Genomic DNA, 10962 nt, shown 5'->3' on the forward strand with positions numbered 1-10962 from the left:
ATTAATCCCCATCCGTCCCCGCCCCACTAAATTGGGTACCTGTTAGGGGGATGGGGAAAGTTTCCATCCCTACTCTTATTTGTTTCAAAATTTGCATTTTTATCCAATTGTATGGCTGTGCAAAATTTTCATATAAAAAACTCGTGCAAAATTTACACCACTTTCCTCCAACCTTAAGGGTGTGTTTGGTTGCAGTGCAAATTTATTTGCACTAATACAAATGCATGAGACTGCAAATGTTAAAAAATGCAAATTCTTGTTTAATTTTGTTTTGGATTTTACTTTATTCTGCTTCACGTGTTAATTTACTTCATTTATACCGCAGTCAAACAAAATAAGCTAAAATTTGAAACAAAAATATGTCAGAATTTACACTAAAATAATTTGCACTGCCATGGTTTTGCATCAGTACAAATTTATTTGCATTGCTACCAAACACAGCCTAAGGTTCAGTTTGGAAGGAGTAGAAATACAAATATATAGTGCAAAACCTTTAATTTTGTATTATTTTATAATATTTTATTGTACATATTTGTATTTATACTCCTTCCAAATTAAGCCTAATTCTCTCAGATAAAGTGGGGATCATATCATTTTACTTCTTATTTTAATCCTCTCTTACAAAAGACTTTTCTCTTGCCTTCTCTTTAAAATCTATACTATCTATAAAAGTAAGAATAAATGTGGTTGGCTTTGGGAAATTTCACTATACTAAAATACCCCATATCTAAGGTATTAGAGATAAGTCTTGTATGAGAGGATAAAAATTGAAGGGATGAGAGATCCATCATATGGATAGCCGAACACTGCAGGTAGATAGGGCGAAATTTCAAAAATTTCTCTTTCCCATATGAGACACATTCCATTTTAAAAAATTGCATTTTCAAGAATCAATCTTGAACCTAAACCGGACCAGATTTGAAACCAAAAGGTGGGAGAGGGATGTACCTGATACGGAGTAACAGTAACTCCCAACGAAGGTGTTCACGCCCAAGGAAAACGCTAAAGACTGCTCCCACTGAAGATGACACAGCGTAGGGTGGAGCAGAATCAATAGGTGGTTCTTCAGTAAGAATTCGATGGAGGGTGAGTGAGCACGACTTTAGATCAGTTTTTCACCAAAAACTGATATCAAGAATGCTTCTTGATTGCTTCTACAGGTAGAGATCGAACTAGCTATGGCGGCAGCAATAGAAGGAGGCAAGAGTAGAAGATAGCGTCAGTCTGACTGGAGCTATCTTCTCCCTTGAATCTGCAATCTGATTGTTTGTACTAGGGTTTGGATCTGGACTCTCTTTAAGAGATAAGGATAAACTCTTATCTTATCTGCAAATTAAAATCAACCCTCCTAATCTAATTAGGAGTTTCCTAATCCAAATCATTATTTGGATATGGACTCTCTGAGTGGATAGAGATAACTCCCTATCCTATCTGTTGATCCAAATCCCAGAACAACCCCTCTTTAATTAGTCTAATTAAACCAATTCGATTTGGGCTTTAGGCCCATTAAGTCCATGTGCTCATTCAGCCTCCAAACTGCTGCCTAGTTGGGTATCCTTGTATGGCGTGGGACCCAAACATTGATCTACACATCAGCCACATGGGTTCAGCCCAGCATCTGTTACAAGGCCTGGCTGAATTCACTGTAGGAAATAGTGAATCCCTGAGCCCATCACCATGGGCTCTTAATGGGCCCAACACTTACACTAAGTGGTCCCTAGGTCAAGACACCTTATAAAAACCCAAGGACTGTGGGCAGATGCAAGATTAGCCCATCAGGTATTACCCTCAATGGTCTTACACTTAACCTCTCAGTCCATAATGATCAAACATTGCCCGACAAGAGAGGACCTTTCTCGGTTGCAAGGAACAGTGTTGCACTCTCTACTCACATGGATCCCAGGAATTAAAACCTTTTGCAAACATTTTGAAACCATAATATATATGTATATCTCTATATAAATATATTTTGCAAAACAAATTTCAACGATTGAAATTGGTTGCCGGTAGCTTTGGTTTCCATCAGAGAGAGTGCATCCCCGATCATTACCTTTGTCCGATAAAGGGGCTGATCCTGTCTCTATGATCACCCACTCAGATGAATTCTCGGACTGTCCCAACATACCCAATTTTTTACCCCCTCTAAGGATCTCACTGTTGGCATATCAAAGATAGCCCAATCCGACACCTAGTGCAGTATCATAATCGAGTGTAGGGGTCAGGTGTAACATTCCAGTTTTGCCCATCTATCTCCAAGGTCTAGGGCAATACTGGAATTCTGGTCCGGTTTAGGGTTTCAAGAAAACCCACACTTTATGTACCTCAGGTCTCACCCTGGCAGCTGAGACAAGCCACTTCAACTAACTTGGCAGCACATTAGTGTCAGCCTTGGCATGATAAATCTCCCCAGATCTATCCAACGGATGTGAAGATTCTAAACTAACACGAGTCTCATATGTGTCCAATTTAAGGGTATTACACAGAAACACACCATAATAACATGAATCAAATATGTACTTTATTCATTTACAATAAATGTCATAATGTACATCATTATGATTGGAGCTAAGGGCATACACTGTCTAACAGCTCCCACTTGCACTTAGGTCCAATCTGGTATAAGCCGGAGTCCCATACTTTCCACGTGTTTCTCAAACACTTTCTGTGTCAGTGGTATAGTCAATGGGTCTGCCACATTCTCCGCTGATGCTACCTTTTAACATCAATCTCCCGTAGATCCACTGTTGTCACACAACAGTGGAATGGGTGATGTGCTGAATTCCAAATTCCAGAATGAACACCTTCATTCATAAGGCAGCCTCACTTACGGCAATGTGTTCGGCTTGGGTTGTGGACTTTTATTCTTACTACTTAGGACCTTTGTTTGCTGACTTTCAGCAAAACAGCACACGATCCTATCGTGAAGATATAACCAGATGTAGACATTCTACCATTTGGATCTGACTGGTAGTCGGTATCAGTATACCCCTGGATCTATAGTGATCTACCATCAAATGCTAGACAAAACTCTTTTGTCCTTTATAACAGTCCAATGTTCCTGCCCTAGGTTGGCCTGGAATCTGCTTACTACACTAATTGCCTGAGCGATGTCAGGACAAGTGCACAACATGGCATACATGATGCTCCCTACGACTAAGGCATAGGGAACGTCCTTCATGCCCTCAATTTCCTCGGGAGTCTTGGGAGACATGCCCTTGGAGAGAGTGACCCCATGCCTGAAAGGAACATTTCCTTTCTTGGAGTTCTCCATGCTGTATCTTCTGACTATTTTGTCAATGTAAGCAGATTGGGATAATCCTATTATCATTTTCAATCTATCTTTATAGAGTCGAAGACCCAATATATAGGAGGCTTCTCCAAGATCTTTCATGGAGAATTGCTGCGAAAGCCACACTTTCACCGTAGTCAACATTTCTACATCATTCCTAATGAGTAGAATGTCGTCTACATACAGAACCAGAAATGTAATCTTATCATCACTGGATTTCCTGTAAACACAGGGCTCATCCAGATTTTTCTCAAAGCCAAACCTTTTGATAGTAGAGTCAAACCAAATGTTCCAACTCCTAGAAGTTTGCTTAAGTCCATATATAGATCTATTTAACTTACATACCATGTGTTATTGACCTGTAGCTATGAAACCTTGTGGTTGCTGCATGTAGATATCTTCATTAAGATCTCCATTCAGGAACGTAGTTTTGACATCCATTTGCCAAATCTCGTAATCATGGTATGCTGCTACAGCTAGCAGGATCGTAATGGATTTAAGCATGGCCACTGGTGAAAAGGTTTCCTCATAATCGATTATTTCTTTCTGAGTGTACCCTTTCGCCACAAGATGAGCCTTGTAGGTCTCAATCTTACCATCGAGGCCCTTCTTCCTCTTATAGATCCATTTGCAACCAATTGCTTTTACCCCAGGGGGCGGATCTACCAGAGTACAGACTCCATTGGTCTCCATTGAGTCCATCTTAGCTTTTATGAAATTTACCCACTTCAAGGAATCTATGTCTAACATAGCTTCCGTATAAGTCACGGGATGCTCCTCACTAGTCGTAGCTTTCACCAGGTAACTATCCTGGTCATAGCCGAAACGAACTAGAGGCCTAGAAACCCGGGTAGATTTTATAGGTTGGTCATTACTTGGAACTTGTGGAACACCTCCCACTACCCCTGAGCTCTCCTCATCAAGAACAATTTCCTGACGATGATTGTTCAGGATGTAATAATCTTCCAAGAAATGGGCATTTCGGCTACAGAACACTTTCTATTCTCCTGGGTCATAGAATAGGTAACCCACGGAGCCCTTGGGGTAGACTACGAAAGGCAACAGCTGGTCTTGGATTCCAATTTGTCCGCACTCGTTCTTTTAACATGTGCTAGGCAACCCCAAATCTTCGAGTGTCTCACACTTGGTTTCTTACCAGTCCAAAGCTCATAGGAAGTTTTTGGAACTGATTTGGTTGGAACCCGGTTTAGCACGTATATCGCAGTCTCCAATGTGAAACCCCAAAAAGATGTGGGCAACTCTGAGTGTACGAGAAGTGATCGGACCATATCCAATAAATTCCGGTTCCTCCTCTCTGACACACCGTTTAGTTATGGCGTAGCATGAGGAGCTAGTTGTGATACTATCCCGTTGATCTTTAAGTAGTCTCTGAATTCGTCAGAGAGATACTCGCCACCTCGATCCGATCGAAGGGTCTTAGTTTCTCTCCCTAACTGTTTATTGACCTCTTGTCTGAACTCTTTGAATTTTTCAAATGATTCAGACTTGTGTCTCATTAGGTACACGTAACCATACCGAGAGTAGTCATCGATGAATGTTATAAAATAAACATGCTGGTTACGTGTCCTAACACTCATGAGACCACATACATCAGTATGTATAAGGTCAAGCGTGCCTGTACATCTTTCAGGCTTACCGTTAAATGGCCGTTTCATCATCTTACCCTAGAGGCAAGGTTCACAAGTGGGAAGATCTTCTATAGTTAGAAAATCCAAAGGACCATCCTTTACCAACCTTGTGATATGATCTATATTAATATGGCCAAGTCGGTAATGCCACAGGCACGTGGGATTAACTGTATCACATGTTATTTTCTTGGGGATGTTATCCGACGTAGTTTCAGCTATGTTAGTTTCCAGAGAAGGGTGAAGAACATAGAGACCATTCTTAAGTTCTCCGTATGCGAGGAATTTGTTATTTCTTTTGATAGTAATCGTATTACTAAGAAGAACAGAATATCCATCCACACACAGTTTTGAAACAGAAATCAAATTTCTTCTCAAATTCTGTACATAAAGACAATCTTTTAGTACAATAGTTTCTTCTCTGAAAATTAACTCTACAGTTCCTATAGTTGTAGCTGCAACACTTGCAGAAGTCCCCAAGTAAAGAGTTCTTCGTCACTCAGTCTTCTACTTATCCTGAACCCCTGCAGTGAGTTACACGCATGAGTCGAAGCCCCAGAGTCAATACACCAGGAAGTAGAAGTTACCAAAAAATTGGTTTTTATGACACAGGATTCGAGACTACCTTTCTTGGATTCCAGGTATTGAGGACAATTCCTCTTCCAGTGGCCGGTCTATTTGTAGAAGTGACAAGCATCTGATGCTCTGTCCTTCTTCTGCTTCTTGGACTTGGTGGCCTTCTTGTAGGGCTTTTTCTTAGCCTTCCTCTTTTTCTTGCCTGACTTGCTAGTTTCAACAAGAGCCTAAATGCTGACATTCTGCTTGTTCATGTTATAGTTCATGATGAACTGATTGAAGGAAGGCAACAGAGAATTCAGGATGGCGTCTACTTTCGTGACATGGTCAAGCCCGGATCCAAGAGTCTCAAGTTCATTAATGTAACCCATCATCCGAAGACAATGGTCATGAGCCTGCTGGTTCTTGGACATCTGCACGGTCATGAACTGTTTCAGGACCTTCTGACGAGTAGAATGATTCTGCTCCTCATACATTGTCCTTAGACTATCCAATATGTCATTCGACAATTCAATCTGATCGAACTGCCTCTGTATCGGATTATCCAAGGAGGCAATGATGTAGCAGCGGGCTAGGGAATTCTTCTCTTCCCATTCCTGGTAGTCCCTCCTTCGGGCCTCAGAAGCCCTATCACCCGGACGCTCCGGGGCAGGATTCTTAGCTACTTTGTCTAATTTTTCAGAGGTCAGGACCAGCATAAGATTACGGTACCAGTCAGCATAGTTTGGGCCCTTAAGTTTGTTGTCGTCCAACAACTTAGCGAATTGTCCGTTTTCCATTTCTGATAAAAGGCAAACATTAGTCCACAACCTAATTTGATTCATGTTATTTACGTAGATATGACTTTTAATCTATGTTCTATTTCCATTTATTCATCTCCGAGATTTCCCTCCTATCTTAGTGACGGAGACTACGAATTATGTCTCTGGAAATGTGGGAAATCACATAGGGTGCATGGAAAGTTCATTGCCATTTTAGGTTAAACTTTTCTGTCCAGTGAGTGCTTACCTATCATATTCGTGAACGCCAAGGTACCGTGAGAGAGTCTTCCATTTTAGGATAGGCCTCTCCCACATCGGTTTATGCACCCCCATCATCTTATGAAACATTCCAACAGATCCAACAACAAATGGATAGACCAATTTTATGATGCGTTTCCTTATTACTAAAGGATCCATCTTCATGCTAATGATGGAAGGCCTTTAGAGAGTTCATCATATGAATCTCCCTATCACATGCACTCATATTTTAGGAGGGAACAAAAGTTAGTACGCCCTAGTTTAATTTAGGCCAAACCAAAGTGGCTCCCACTGACTTTCATAAAGCCAAATTTTGGTTGGCCCTAAACGGCTAGGTTCCGCACGGATCCTCTTTAGGGGAGGTGTGGGGCCCACCATGAAGGGAGGATCATCCAATGATCTTAAGGACACCATGGCAATGATGTGAATTCAGCCATGGTGTGCGCAAGAGCCATTATCGTATCAGCATGGGCCAAGTACTTATGGTTCATGAACGTTGCACATCATACATACATCACATGCAGGGATAGAATTGATCCAATCAATTAATATCTGTAAAGCCCATCATTAAAGCCCAATTTAATCTATTATATTACTGATTAATATTATCTAGGTATATGGGCTGAATAGCATTAAGCAGTTCGGCCCATATAGCTTTTCTGCAGTTAGTGGGCTTAAGCAGTTTTAGCATCTTAAAACCGGGCCTTACAGGTGTGGGCCGAATTAGGTCTTGCAATTAAATATCAATCTCTTGACCCAAGAGTGGGAAATTAGGGCTGAGGTCATCCCCCATCGAACCATAGATTCAGTCCAATCAGTTTGGTCCAACCTGGTTCGAATGGGTCTAGGGTTTGATTTTTAATTCAAGAAATAGTTCAAGAATTGATCTGAAAAATTAAATCATTGATCAAAGACAATAAAAAATCAGAACTAGGGCTGTTTGTACATTGCAACCTGCAAAACAGATGTTAGATCACAGTTTGCAGTTACTCAAACTACAAATTGCAGATAGCGATTTCTCCATCTGCGAAATCTCCTTCTCCTATGCATCCAACTTCGATATTGAAATAAAATAAATAGAAAAACCCTAGTTTTCTATTAATATTACATCAGATCGAATTCCTATACATTCAGTCTAGAAAATTAAAATAAATTAATTACAGACCAAAATTTAAAGAACTACAAATCACAGTTTTCCTGCGCCATTAAAGAATTCGATCTCCACTGTACGAACAATCCATAAATCAAGAAAATATAAAGAACTATTCTAAATATCATTCAGATTTATAAAGATTTAATTTCAGATCAACAACCCTTAATCTGGAAACCGATTTCCCAGAAAAACAATTATCTGCGCAAATTGAAATTGATTTCAGATCAAGAATTTTCTCTGTAAGAGAGAGAAGCATTGAAAAATTGATAATTCAGATTCACATAAGAGTGAATTTATTCACAGACTTTATAGTGGATGGCCTATTGAGAAAAAGAGATGTTGCTAGTTGTGCCTAGGTCAAAGAGGGCTTAAGTCTATCTTCGACCCCTCCCCTCATTGGTTTATAAAGTTGAGCTTTAATGGTAGTAGTATAGGAAACCCTGGGCAGTAAGGCATTGGAGGAGTATTTAAGGATGAGAACGGGAATATTTCAGCCTTGTTCTCAATCAAAATTGGGATATGTGACTCTCTTAGGGCCAAGATCTTTGCCGTCTTGGAAGGCATCCAAAGGGCAAAGGAAATGAACAATAGGAAGCTTGTAATTGAAGGGGATTTAGAGGTGGTAGTAGGATGGATAAAAGAAGACAAGGTTGGGTTATGGAACTACAACAATGAAAGAAAAAAATTCAAATGGCTGGTTAAGGACATGGAATTAAAGTTTAGTTGGGTAAAGGGATGTGCTAACTCGTTTGTTGATGGGTTAGCCAAGCAAGGGACGATTAGGGATTCTATTTTTTGGGCTTAGTTGTAATTTTGGTCTTTATCACTTTGGGGGCTCTAGCCTCTATTAGGGGAGCTAAGAGAATTTATCCCCCCTCCCATGTAATCAATTATTCTGTTTGTTTAATGAAAGTTTTGTTGTTGATAAAAGATAGGAATTAGAGGTATTTTAGGAGATAAATAGGAATTAGAGATAGCTTAGGAGAAAGTGGGAGATAGTGATGCCACTTGGCTAGATATTAAAAAAGCAAATCCTTTTTTATCTATCGGTTGTTAGAAAGGATATTATTTAGGTGGGGGAGGTAGTTTAGGAGAAGAGATTATTTAGATGATTGGGAACGAGAGAGAGAGAGAGAGAGAGAGAGAGAGAGAGAGAGAGAGAGAGAGAGAGAGAGAGAGAGAGAGAGAGAGTAATGCATTCTCCTTACAACCCTAGAAACAATTGTCTCCTACTCTTTTTTTTTAGTGAAAAGTTTTATATGATAGGTGTTCGAATCAAAATAAGTGAAAGGTCAGAAAAACAATCCTTTAATCTATCCTTAATAAAAAGAGATGTTCTGCTATATTAAAGTACAAATGTCAAGTGATATTTATTAATAACTTGATTTTTGTGATAATTTGTAAAATACATATGCTTGTGATAAGGAGGATTGGTCACAAGAAATCTTTGAATTCTTATTACTATTACTAATATTAATATTAAAAGATGGTTTTTTTATAGGCGAAATAAAATGAATTGTATTTTCATTTGTTTCATCAATTCCTTCTTGATTTGTTTCATCATTCTAAATGTATTTATTAATTTTTTTTTGTTGATTCAAGGAAAAGTTGTGCATTGATTATGGAAACATTAATAATACATAAAAGGGTATCTATGCATAGCCTTTCAATAAAAAATTCATAAAAAGTGCCATTTACGTATTAATCGGGCACTTCTTTTGAATATCTTCCAAATACAAATATTTTTTGGTGATTATGATCTTTTTTTTATCACAATTTGTTTCCTTAGCATGAATGTTTATCTCTGGGGCTAGTAATGTATTTTTTTTCTTTTTTGATTCTTTCTATTTGATTTCTAATTGTACTTGTTCTATCAGCCAGGTCCTTTATTTTATTTTATTTTATTTTTCTGTTAGTGAATATTTGTCCAACCCGTGGGCATAATTTGAATCGATAGGTTAGGAATAATATGATTATTGATTGTAGTTATAGAAAATTTTCCATTTTTATTTTCATTTAATTCATATACTTTTTTCAATCTAAATAATGGAATTGTTAATTACTTATGTAAATTCTTTCATTATTCTTTATCCTTTTTGTTATTTTGAGACCTTTTAGAAACCATTTTTTTTTTCTTTCGTTTAAAAATCTTAGAACTAGAAAACTTTTCTTTTTTGCCTTATTTTTTTTTTAAGTTCTTTCCAAATGGGTTCAAGCAAAGATGGTTGTTTGCGGGGAGAATCAAAAGGGAGTTATGTTAAATAAACCACAAAGTTTTTGTCTTCTATAGTGCATATAAGGATTAAAATATCAACACGATATGCCCTATCGGGTGTATTGTATTGGTATCGGTAGGGGACGATATGAGGTACAACACGACTGGCATTGTATCGATATTGTGCCAATTGTGTGTATCAGTCTGATATGCCATTGTATTGGCGCGTATCATATAGTATCGGCCGATACGCACTGCTACAGAAGCGTATCAAACCCTAAGTTTAACAACATAGTGCTTCACTATAGAAAAGGGACTTAGCATGATTCAAACCCTAAAACCCAGATCGCCTAGAGCCCAAGAGCACAAGGATCTTAACCACCATGCCACCTTATATTTCGTAATAATAAGTGAAATAAATTATCTTTTATTAACATTAATGCTTACATTTAATCTAAACAAATAATATATTCAATAACTCCAAGTACAAATTAAAATGAATAATAATCAAAATTATTATTTTATAAACCAATAGAATAAATAATTATAATAATTATTTATAAATTCTTAATCAATATTTTAATTTGCATTAAATAACAATGTATTTATTATTTACAAAGATAAAATATTGTTTACAAAGTATTTGATAATATAATATAGATAGGATCTATCAAATCCACTAATATGCATTTATATAAAAACTAATTTTTATTCTAAAAAAATTAAAAAAATAAAATTATTAATAATGGAATGATCATTTTAGTAATTAAAATTTATGAATTTCCATATGATATGCATCTTCAAAATTTTAATAGATTTAATATATTTTAAGTTAAGATTATATAGTTTTATAAATTATTAATTGATATTTTCATTTATATATTATATAAATATATTTATTTTTATAAAAATGAAATTATTATTTATTGAAGATTTGTGAATTAATTTTTTAGTTGATGTTAAAAATTAAAATAGAAAAATAGCAAAAATGATATAATGATTCAAATATATAGTTGCATATGTTTTGTGCCTTGGATTTTAATAAAAATAAAATGATAATGACT

The sequence above is a fragment of the Nelumbo nucifera genome, chromosome 1 (genome assembly GCF_055504915.1).
Source record: "Nelumbo nucifera cultivar China Antique chromosome 1, China Antique-T2T, whole genome shotgun sequence".
NCBI classification, from domain to species: domain Eukaryota; kingdom Viridiplantae; phylum Streptophyta; class Magnoliopsida; order Proteales; family Nelumbonaceae; genus Nelumbo; species Nelumbo nucifera.